This window comes from Periplaneta americana, chromosome 1 (assembly GCF_040183065.1).
Source record: "Periplaneta americana isolate PAMFEO1 chromosome 1, P.americana_PAMFEO1_priV1, whole genome shotgun sequence".
NCBI lineage: Eukaryota > Metazoa > Arthropoda > Insecta > Blattodea > Blattidae > Periplaneta > Periplaneta americana.
Genome location: NC_091117.1, coordinates 189039612 through 189052071, shown reverse-complemented (window position 1 = coordinate 189052071; position 12460 = coordinate 189039612). Strand labels below are relative to the sequence as shown.

The 12460-nt window shown below is 36.4% G+C and overlaps 1 protein-coding gene across 1 annotated transcript in view; it reads left to right on the top strand.

Annotated features, from left to right (window-relative positions):
- The window catches only part of LOC138705433 (probable G-protein coupled receptor No9), a 1480426-nt gene that overhangs the window by 248051 nt on the left and 1219915 nt on the right, over nucleotides 1-12460 (top strand). The window contains exon 3 of the mRNA XM_069834160.1: nucleotides 689-725. The gene's annotated coding sequence lies outside the window, so the exon portion shown is untranslated. The remainder of the gene's footprint in view (nucleotides 1-688; nucleotides 726-12460) is intronic.

Below are 12460 nucleotides of genomic sequence, written 5' to 3'. Positions count from 1 at the left end.
CACCTGTACACTTCTAACACATGAGTATAGGCTGTTACAAAAGAAACATTACAGTGCTTCCATTCCTCAAATGAGGTATAGTATATTCTTATACTTTCAGAAATTTAAAATAAATATTATAATCCAGACACATGATCTGAACACATTAATTCATCAATTTAAGCACAGAAGCTTAATCATAAACAAAAGCAATAAAATATTTTAAATTCAAATTTTCTAATGTCAATAGAAAAAAAAAGAGTTCGGATAAATTTGGGGGGGGGCGGCCTACGGTCTAAATATTGAGACAGAATCTTTGTTGATGACATGATTGAACAATTGCATTAGGATTCTCGTCTGCCCATTCGTTTGATTGTGAAAATTCAGAATCTGATCACGTTAAATTTTGAGTACTTCCTGACATTTTTATGTGGCATGCTATTCTTATTTCATAATTTACCGCATCATGCAATATAATTAGGGTTTTAGAAGAGAAGCTGTAATAAAAAAATAAAGCGTTTCCGTCCAATGTTCATGTAATATATTTTCATTCTCTTTATGAGAGGAATATGCCCCTAAAATTTTGACATTAATTTGAGTGATATCCTGTAGGCTATATAGATCATAAGTTTGTAATAACATAATATGCAAAAATTTCTTTGTGCACTGTATATACGAGTGTGAAGACATATATTGTTGTGTGTTACAGGGTTCGGACCTGCCAGCTGCAGCTTCTCTACTTAAAGGTAAAACATCCAAAGAGAAACATTTTACCCTAGATCATATTATATACCCAGAGTGCTCTGCGTTATTAGGCTTTGACAGTAACAACTTTTGTCATGTTTAGTATTTAGTATTTATTTATTTAACCTGGTAGAGATAAGGCCGTCAGGCCTTCTCTGCCCCTCTACCAGGAGATTCCAACTACAATATCAACAATAAAATTACAATTAGTATTAAATTTACAATTACAATTACAAATAATATTACAATTAGTATTAAATTTACAATTACAATAAAATCAAAGTACGAAAAGATTACCTGAATAATTAAAGCTAGATAATTTATCATAGAGAAACAAAGAATATTATATATTTACTGAATTACAAATTAAATCTAGAATAACAAAATTGTATAGTGATGAAATTACTGAATATTGAAATATTTTGTGGTAGATTAAAGAAACTATTTACAAGTAATCAATTACTGACCAAGTGCCTAGTAAGTTTTCGTTTGAATTCAATTTTATTTCGACAGTCCCTGATGCTAGCAGGTAGCGAATTCCAGAGTCTTGGCAGGGCTATTGTGAAAGAAGATGAGTATGAGGAGGTTCGATGGGATGGTATTGTTAGTATTGTTTCATGACGAGAGCGTGTGTTCAGATTATGGTGGGAAGAAAGGTAAGTGAAGCGAGACGACAGGTACGAAGGAATAGAAGCGTTCAAGATTTCGAAGAGAAAGAGAAGTGAATGTAAATTTCTTTTCTTATCTAGTTTAAGCCAACCTATTGCTTCCATCTAGTTGTTACATAAGGAATCACGTCATAACTCCCATTTGACTTGCATTAGCGATTGTACTGCCATCTCGTGTTCGTTTACGGCGGTTGTTCTCTTCAAAGTGCAACCGATTTTAACATAGGAATGCGCAATCTATATGTGATCTGGGATTTAACTACAATTTCATGCTCTTCGCAAATGTATGTGAAATTACGCTGTAACATGAGAACTGTTATTTATTTTTCAGTAATTAGTAAATTCATTTTATAAGGATGGAAGTTTTAATCACGTTAGACCTTAACCAGCCTGTCAATGCGCACAAACTATTCATATCGTGAGGCTAAATTCCTCCCAGGTGTGACGTAACATCTCGGGGGTAAATTTTCCAAAATCTCAGACAATATTTGCTTTCCGATCACCAATATCTATGGATCGCTGTGCATAAACATCATTCTTAATGAAAAACTCAAAGAAAGAAATCGGGTAGCTTGTGATTTGAGAATTTGGAGGCTACGTAATTAGCTCACCACGACCGCGCAAGTTGATATAAAATGTTACTAAGAAAATAACGGATTTATACTGCCCAATGAGAAGGTGCGCCATCCTGCTGGAACACCAAGCCCATGCTGGTTTCCTGTTGCGACTGTGTATGAAATGCAAATGCACGAAATAATCCGTTTCTGGATATCTATATCGCATAATGCCTGGAAACGTTGTCTACAGTTGGGATAGACTTTCAGGTATGCTGTTAAGTCATTAAGTGTGGTATATCCATCTCTGCGGACAGAGTTCTTTTCTTGGGACTTGCTGTGATAGCAGCGCTAACAGCAATTTCGACTTAGAGAACACGCCTACTGCCACCAGTGTGTGTTATGTTAAATCCACTTTCTTCAAACGTGGGATACCATAACATTCGATTCTTAATTTTGAGCTTCCCCGAAAATCATACTCATGACGAAAATTATGTTGAATGATGTTATACTAAAACTTTTCAAACCATAACACACATTTTGCTCATTCTTTTGCAGGAAACGGCATTTTTTTTGTTAAGTTTATTATACACGCTTTAACATCTACTGGGTGTTCATTTCAAAGTGTGTCATGACGTCACTGTTGTTGGGTCGCCGATTTGAAGCGAGTTTCAGCTTATATGTTAGAGAAGTTGCCTATTATTTAAGGCGTTCTTCAATCTGAACTTGAGAACGTGTACGGTATAACTTGAACGTCGTAGCAACAGATGGCGGTCTGTACGGTCTGTGTGCTACCATAACCTCTTTCGAACTGTGTTTTGCGCCGGCAAGTCGTACGCAGGGTATTTGTTATCATCGGTTGCGTACGGTAACATTCCACAACACAAATCAAATGCTCCGTGTCCATGTTGACCGTCGAAGTTAATGTCAACAAATACGTAAGTATAATCGTCTTAACCCTCTCCCCATATCCCGACAGTACGTATTTCCAAACAGTTCACATTCCTGCCACTACCGGCGTTACCGTATGTATTGATACGTACTCTTCAGAATGAACGCCGTACTTGCTAGGCAACTTTTCTGCCTCTTAGGTTATACACCTCTGCGGAAGTGTAGGAAGATTGAATTCTCTAGGCTCATCGGCTAGCCACATGATGGCATACAGCGAGCCATGACACATTTTGAACTGAACACCCAGTATAGCAATGGTGGGCATTCCTGCGGCATTGCCGCAGTGACGTCAGACCTCAGCGAAGCATCAATCGTACCCCCTACCTTCCCCTTCCCCATCCTCCACTCCATGAAAATACTGCGCGTGTACGTGGCGGATTATACTGGATTGCTGTACTTCGGAGCTTCATTAGTGATACAATGCCTTTCGCAGAATCATATGAATCGAGAGGATATCACATTTACAAGAAAGGCGGTTCTTTCATTTCTCATGTTTAGGATCAGTTACAAATATTCAGGACGCGAACTTAAATATGTACATTCTTAAAATAGATCACCTGTTATACGAATTCAAAGAATACAGATTCAGTGATTTTCAAAGGATGGAGAAAGATTTAAATATTTTTGCCACTCCTTTTCATGTTTAAATTGAAAATGTTATCCCAGAATTGCAGTTAGAGGTACTGGATTTGCAGAATGATGGCTTCTTGAAAGCAGAATGTGAAGGTCTACTGGGGGCTAAAATTTTTTAAGAGAAGTCCAGTACTACATATCCACTGCTTAGATAGTTTGCTTCAAAAATAATAAGTACCGTCATTTCCCATAACTATGGTAATGGAACACGATACAACTATTCAAATTTTGTACTCCATATAGTAGTACCTCGTTTATCTATATCCTTGCTGTACTGTAGCAGCTATCTACGAACGGTCTATGTTACTTCTACAATGATCTTTGAATGGTTGTATCGTGGACCATAGTTGTGTACCAGGACCATAGTTATGGGAAATGACGGTATGTATTCATCAACCTGCCAGTGCGAACAGCTGTTTTCTAAAATGAAATTTATAAAGTCCAGCCACAGATCCCGCTTAAGCGATGCTCATCTCCTTGCGCAACTGAAAATAGCATGCACAGATATAAATTCCAATTTCGAAGAAATTGCTTTGAAAAATGATTAATTAAATATCACGTGAATGGATTATTCTAATTACATATGGTAGGTAGGAGTGTAGTGGCGCAGCTGTCTGTAAATCCGTCACTGCACTGTAGAGTGCAACCCCTCCCACAGTATGTAGTTGCCATTTAAATCCTGTCTTGTGCGTTGCGTTCATTTTGCCCACCACTGATCTATAGTCATATCACATGTGGAAGATTTTGTTGATATTTCAGTAAGCCTTCTTTAAAATTGTTGAGCTCCTGTTTCTATTGCTGTGTGTTACAGTTGGCTTGTATTAATGTGAATGATTTTAGATTTTGATTAATATTTAAGATACTGATGACTGAAGCAGTGATGAATGATGGTATGTAAATTTCCTCTCCTCTCCTCTCCTCTCCTCTCCTCTCCTCTCCTCTCCTCTCCTCTCCTCTCCTCTCCTCTCCTCTCCTCTCCTCTCCTCTCCTCTCCTCTCCTCTCCTCTCCTCTCCTCTCCGAATAGCTTTCATATTTACAATTTAATTCATCTTCTTTTTTCATTCAACATACTCCCACTTATTTTATTTTTGCCTCCTTTGAATTTACATATATTTTAATTTTTATTAATAATTATATTTCTTTCTCAATTTTTCACTTCTCCTGGTAATCGCATGTATGTCCCGTTCTTTTCATGCTTTATCCTTCCCTCTATACAAGTTATTTGTATCCATGTTATTATCTCTTCAAATTTTCACGTCATGTTTGTAGATTTTGTTCTATTTTTTATTTGCATCACGAAGTTTTGCTACTGCCTTGTTTTCCTGCAAACATCTTTAGGGAGACGTGAAAGCCATTAAACAACTAATCATTATGGGACGGAGTCTCCATATTCATTAAAAATCGATGGCTTACATCAGAACTTGTAAAACTTTATATCCGAACTCAGTGTAGCCTCGCGGATGAGATATCAGCATAGCACAGTGATAAATAGCCAGAATCTGCAAAGCTCCGCATTGCGTACATGCCTTTCTTTTGTTAATGTGCCCCGCGTTTCGCTTCCCGTCTTGAAGTTGATCCCGCATTTCCTTGCTCCAGATTCGCTTGGACATAGCCTTCATTGATTCCTCATGGTGCGAGCTTGTTTACCAGACAGCAAAACATCCAACAGAGATGTTTACTCTCCAGTACTCTTCTCAGCAACGTCATGGTCGAAAAGTTTTTTTTTTTTTGTAATGGCACTTATATGACGCGTCATTCACCCATGCATCCCTGTCTACGAGTGACGCGCCGAACCTGTAGTTTAGGGCTGGGGACGGAGCGGTTCGGTTCGGAGCAGTTACTGTGACGTCATTACTCGGTTGAACCGAGTACAGTACAGAGTACAAATTTGTGGCGGCAGATTAAAAATTTAGATAGATTGAGTCGATTTTAGAACGTACTTTGAAAGTGAAACCAAGCGTGTTTTGAAAGCATTGTAGTAAAGCTCTTTCGCTTTGCCAATTGACGAGGAAAAAAGTGCCTCTCCTCATTGCAAAATGGCGATTGCAAATTTCATTTGCGTGATTACAACTATTTGCGGAATTATTTCGTATGAAAGGCCTATTTAACTTTCAGTGTTGTTATATATGACGGACGAAATAAAATTGATAAAATAATTTATAATACTAACAGCTAATAAATTAATATGTGAGGTAAGCGTTAAACGCTGCAGCTAAGTAAAAAAAAGAAGATAGAAAGAGACGGGCTTCATGAAGCGCTGCATAAAACACTTAAAAATAACACACAATTATTTACTATTACGGAAAGTGGATAAAACAATCAATAAAAACGTGGAATCTTAAACTGAAGAACATAATGTTTATTTATTTTATAACATTACTAGCCTTCAATATAATCATGTTCTCTTTGGTGAAGAGTTAATATTATTAATAAATTAAAGTAATTAAGTAACATAATTCGTAGAAATAAATACAAATAAAATGATGACTGATGAGGTAACACAAATCCAATAAACACAAATAGAAAAAAAATATAATGCACTTCCTTTTTTAACATATTTTAATATTAATCAAACACTCTAATATGATGATGATAATAATAATAATAATAACAATATTATTATTATTATTATCTACAGTAATAGGTATGTTCAGACTGTCAGTGTTCATTAGACCCACTTGACAGGTCATATAATAGGGGATAAGGAAATAATTTGTCCTGCAGCAGAAAATAGTTAAATACAAGAGAACCTATGTTGTTGTCTGCTAGAATTAAGTAAAACACGTGAACTCTGTTTGAACTGACCGGTAACGGCTACTGTTAACCGAGTAACTTCGGTGCTCCGCTGCCAAGCACATAAACCGATAGAACCGAGTACCTCAACAGTTCTACTCGCTCCGTCCCCAGCTCTACTTTAGTTCTTTATGTCATTCAGTGCGCCATTGTTATAATAATTTTAATTTTCAGAGTCCGGCAGAATTATCTCCCATATTAGGAACATAAATAACAAGAGCAACATAGATCCTATTCAGGATTTTGCTTTACCATCTTACAGAAGAATGTTTGCCATTTTGACAACCAAATTGTGCAATACCACACCAAACAGTATCACATCACTGTGAAGAGGTCGCTGATGCATTTCTCGAGGGTTTTCTGAGGATGTTTTCTTTGTTGACGCAGCCGGACAAATGAAAATGAACTTAGTGATTATCAGGCTTCGGCCTAGGGACACAGAGTAACCAGTATGAGGTTTAGAGTACACGGAGTATAAATGACGTCATGACCCGTGTGGGGTGACTGCAACAGCACAGGTGGGTCCGTAATGTGCATTACCGTTGTGTGTATTGCTGCTTGGCTGCGGTACGTGTAACAGGCTTCGGCGTAGGGACGCCTGATTGAAGGTTACAACTCACGTTAATACTTTAATGGTAGACATTTATTGTCTACACTAGGAATGTACTGTATATACTGCATCTGTACAGGGTGAAATATATTTTGTGCCGTACTATGACGGGCTGTTTACATGTTGAGACACGAAGTAACGGCGCGCTCCATCTCCCACTCCACTCGACCAACACAACACTATCTCCCGTGCGTTCTGAACTTCATGAGTTTCGTCCACACCTGTGGAGTAACGGTCAGCGCGTCTGGCTGCGAAACCAGGTGGCCCGGGTTCGAATCCCGGTCGGGGCAAGTTACCTGGTTGAGGTTTTTTCCGGGGTTTTCCCTCAACCTAATACAAGCAAATGCTGGGTAACTTTCGGTGCTGGACCCCGGACTCATTTCACCGGCATTATCACCTCCATATCATTCAGACGCTAAATAACCTAGATGTTGATACAGCGTCGGAAAATAACCCAATAAAATAAAAAAAAATTCATGAGTTTCTGTGCCCAGGACCGAAGCCAGGTCATTACTGAACGCAACAGCATCGCATGGAACTTTTTTTTCATTTATTATATTCCATAGATCTTACATTAGCAATGAAGCTTTAAGATGTGGAACAAGTCAAAATTTTACAAGATTAGGCCTATAATTACAATTTTTAACATTTTTTTTTTCCAATTTCAATTTTTAAAGATTTTTTGGCGAGATGAGGTGAGGCCGAGGATTCGTCAACAGATTGCCTGATATTTCCCTTATGGTTGGGGAAAACCTCGGAAAAACCCATCCAGGTAATCAGACCAAACGAGAGCGAAGTGAAGTAAGGCCGAGGACTCGCCATAGACCACCCGGCATCAGTTCCACGGCTGGGGAAAACCTCGGAAGAAACCAATCAATCACACCAAACGTGAGATCCAAACCAAGTCCGAGCGCAGCTCCGGATCAACAGGCCAGCGAGTCTGCCGACTGAGCTACATTGATGGCTCTACTAAAAATACACAGTACAAAGCCAATCAGATTATTAAATTTGCAAACCCAAATGATTATTCATTAGCTGAGCTATAAAATATAATACATGGGAAGTAAGTTAATTCAATTTAAAGGTATAAACAATTCAATCATTTGAGATAGATATGCAGAAATTGATTTCCAATATGCTCTCGCAAATATCTTGGCTGTTGAACCAGTCACGTTGCCGAAGTTTCCGAACTACCATAACTTTGTAGGGATGGAACTTGAGGTCTACGTGTAAGATTCGTCTGACACTCCGATCAGATATTCCCAATACCAGAGCATGTTTAATGGCTAAACGTCGTAGAGATGTGATAACAGCATGCCTCACTACTGCGATACTCTCGGGAGCCCGAACGTTGCGACATCTACCGAACGACTTCTGTTTGAAAGTTGAACCTTTTGTCTGACATTTCTCACCCATATCAGTAGGGTTTTCTTATCAGGAATTCTTTCGTGTCGACCTACTCTAAAATGGGTACGAAATTGCCACAGCGTTGAAATAAGTCACCATTTTTTTTAATGCTCAACAACAAAATGCACGATGTTCACCTGTCCACGCCATGATGGTAGCTGAAATGGCATGGCTTGTGCTGCTCAAATATTATATGCCACTCAAACGCAACTATCAAGAAATCTGTTTGGCGGCCAATTCAAATCGGGGAGATAATTCTGCCTGATGCTCTATATATAAACTATATTTTTTCGCTTTCGTAGCCTAGCAACAACTACAATATTTGCTGACGTGGCGTAAGTAAAAAGACGAGATATTATACAGGAAACAGATTTCGCTCAAGTAAATTCCATAGGCCTTTTACTGTTATAGATCGAAAGAGACTGTCGAGAGGAAATAATGTGTACCTTTTCCATAGTAAGAAAGTTTTGTGTTGCGTAATATGGACAGAACACAGACTAAAAGGACATAAAGGTTAGTATACAGCTGACTTCCATTCACTGCAATTCAGTTTAGTTTGTAAACATTAGAGCAGGGAATCTTTGTTTGTGATACGTATATTATTAGAAGAAATCGTATAAGAAGGTCGTGTTTTATTTGTAGGGAAGTGTTCTGACGTTCAACAATGCAACATTTAGTGAAAAACTGAGAGAAACTGGCTCAATTTTAAATAAAACATGAAGGCGCATAAATCGCGTTATAACTGAAGAAAAGCTCTATGATACAGGCTATAGGCTACTACAGTCTCCCACGAAATAGTTAAGAACGTTAGCGCAACAGGCAGTGTATTCAAGACAGCAGCTTGGAAAGTGACGAAATTATTAAAACTAAGAAAGCGGTTCCCAACCTGTGATCTTCCGCGAGTGATTTGAAAAGATTCTGTTGAACCGGAATGTGCTTTCAAACGGTGTTTAACCAGGCTTATACTGGGGCTCACGTAAGTGTAGTTACTGAAAGTCTAATTTGGCCGTCTCTTCAGTGTTGCCAACTAATACCAGATATCACCAAACAGGGTAATATCACAATGTTACGTTCTGAGATAATAATAATAATAATAATAATAATAATAATAATAATAATAACAGTATTAATAATAATAGTATTAATAATAACAATAATAATTATATGGTATTAACAATAACAATGTTTTCTTATTTATCACTCCTTATTCTCTATGTTTCGAGGTGTTTCTTAAATGGTTCAATAATTTATGAAATAGTACATTTTTCTTCTGTAATTCTCGCATATTATGTTGGTAATTAGGATTAGTGTGATCTAATATTAAAATTTATTTTATCTGACAACATGAAATTCATTGCTTTGACTAAACAATTTACGATTCACGAGACCTAACCTAAAAATGTATTTAGTTTGATCACGTGAAATGATTAGTACGAATTCCGAAATGTATACTCTGTTTAAAATACTTACAAGCACTTTCTTTCTTGGAGAAGTCTCTACCATGCTATTTCCTCTCTTGGATATTTTAATAAAAGCTAAACACGAAAGGAATTCATTAAAATGTGAAATATATTTCTGTCCATGTTTCATACCAAGTAGTTCTATAAGCTATTTCTTATTTAATTACATTTACCTGAATATAGTCAATAAATTGGTATTAAATTTAACAAAACTAACATTATTCAATTTAAATCCTGTGCAAATTCAACCTCGCAAACTTCTAGCTCAATAATTAACAATAAATCCCTATTAGAAACAACGACAACCAAATTTCTTGGCTTAAAAATCGATAATGTGTTAAATTGGAAAAATCATATTAAAGAAATTACCCCCAAACTAAATTCAGTTTGTTTTGCTATTAGATCTATGCAAAAGATAGTAAATATCAATACCTTAAAAACAATATGCTTTGCGTACTTCCACTCGGTAATGAGTTTTGGAATAATATTCTGGGGAAATTCCACAGATAGTAACAGTATATTTCTATTACAAAAAAGAGTAATTAGAATAATAGTAGGTGCCAAATCTAGGGAATCTTGTAGGACTATTTTAAAAAAACTACAAATAATGCCCATGGCTTGTCAGTATATCTTTTCATTAATAATCTTCCTCGTATGTAATCGTGAAAACTTTGTAACTAATTCAACAGTTCATAGCATAAATACACGTCAAAAAATGACTTTCATACTCCATCGGCAAGTCTATCGTGCCATCAAAAAGGGGTGCGTTATATGGCAGTAAAAATTTTTAATAGCCTCCCTATCGATATAAAAAATGAAACTCAAAACATAAGATTATTTAGGGCCAAACTAAAGAAGTACCTAATTTCTCATGCCTTCTATTCTGTAAGTGAATTCATGACATTCAATAACACTTCATGAAATTGATACTAAAACTTTGTGTTGTACTAGTAGACTATATTGTAAATCTCGTCTGTATATATATTTCATCTAGACTGTGACTATAAATTAAGACTTTATAATAGTATTAAGTTTTTTGACTTGTTCCATATTCTAGCTGTAAAGCAATGTATGAATACCATGGAATGTTAATAAATACAATACAATACAATACAATAAAATACAATACAATACAATAGAGTTGAATTGGAATCACAACGAAACAGAACTGAATTGTGTATTGATATTAATATTAATATCATTAGTACTAATTAATTATTAATTAACAAGCTTAGAAACTTGAATTTCATCAGTTTCCTTTATTGCAAACCGAAATTATTGCTGCCAACATAACAGTTAGAAAATAACTGCCAGTTGCAGTATTAATTTGTCAGTATGCCGGAAATTCAAAAACAAAGTTGGTGAAAGAAAATTCAATTTGAGAGCTAGAAAGTCACTGTAGTCCACTGGCATATGTGGAATATGTAGTAATAGGGGAAACATTGGTAGGGTTCATCCTTACGGAGTAAGTAAGCTGATCCGAACTATAATTTTATCACGTTCTCTGATTTTTATCAGCCTTCTGAAATACTTTTTATCTCAGACTTTTGAAACAGAGTTAACAGGAGTGAGTTCGCCTGAGGGAGTTCTCTTGGCTTGCAAATCTTGTGTAACTACCTGGCATTTTTCAATTCTAATCTTCAAGGTCTAACTTTAACCGTTCAGGATAAGACTGAGGCAACGATAAAGAAATTAAATTTGTGGTCTCACTGAGTTATCACTATCCCTACTTAGCAGTAAAAAATTCGATTTATTTCCCACTCTCTGTGACCTTAGCAACACACCGCATTGTTTAAGGCACAATGGGACACAAAACTTGACCGACATCAATGCTAGATTAGTAACACCTTCATACTTAGGCAGAGCTGATCATATTAGGAAGTTTAAATGTAGAAAACAAAGAACGGACGTGGCAAAATTGTCCTTTGTTAACCGCACAATAGTAGACTGGAACAGCTTACCTGCGGCAATCTTTCAGGGTGGTCCTCTCAAAATCAATAAATTTAAGGAAAGGTTGAAAAGATTAGACTGACAATGTAATTTGTAGGTAGTTGTGTCATGTAATTAATTAAGTCGTTATATGTAATTAATTAAGATGATATGGTCCACGCCTGTGGAGTAACGGTTAGCACGTCTAGCCGCGAAACCAGGTGGTTCGGGTTCGATTCCCAGTCGGGACAAGTTACCTGGTTGAGGTTTCTTCCAGGGTTTTCCCTCAACCCAATATGAGCAAATGCTGGGTAACTTACAGTGTTGGACCCCGGACTCATTTCACCGGCATTATCACCATCATCTCACTCAGACGCTAAATAACCAAAGCTGTTGATAAAGCGTCGTAAAATAACCTACTAAAATAAAAAATAAAGATGATATGTAATTAAGTTCATATGTAATTAATTAAGATATGTAATTAAGTTGATATGTAAATAAATGAAGGTGATATGTAATTAGTTAAGATGATATGTAATTAAGTTGATATGTAATTAATTAAAGTGTTATTAGTAATAGTTGGGTGAAATAATAATAATAATAATAATAATAATAATAATAATAATAATAATAATAATGGCTTTATTTAACCTGGCAGAGTTAAGGCCGTAAGGCCTTCTCTTACACTCAACCAGGATTAAAATTTGCTTACAAAGTTGAACATAAAACTG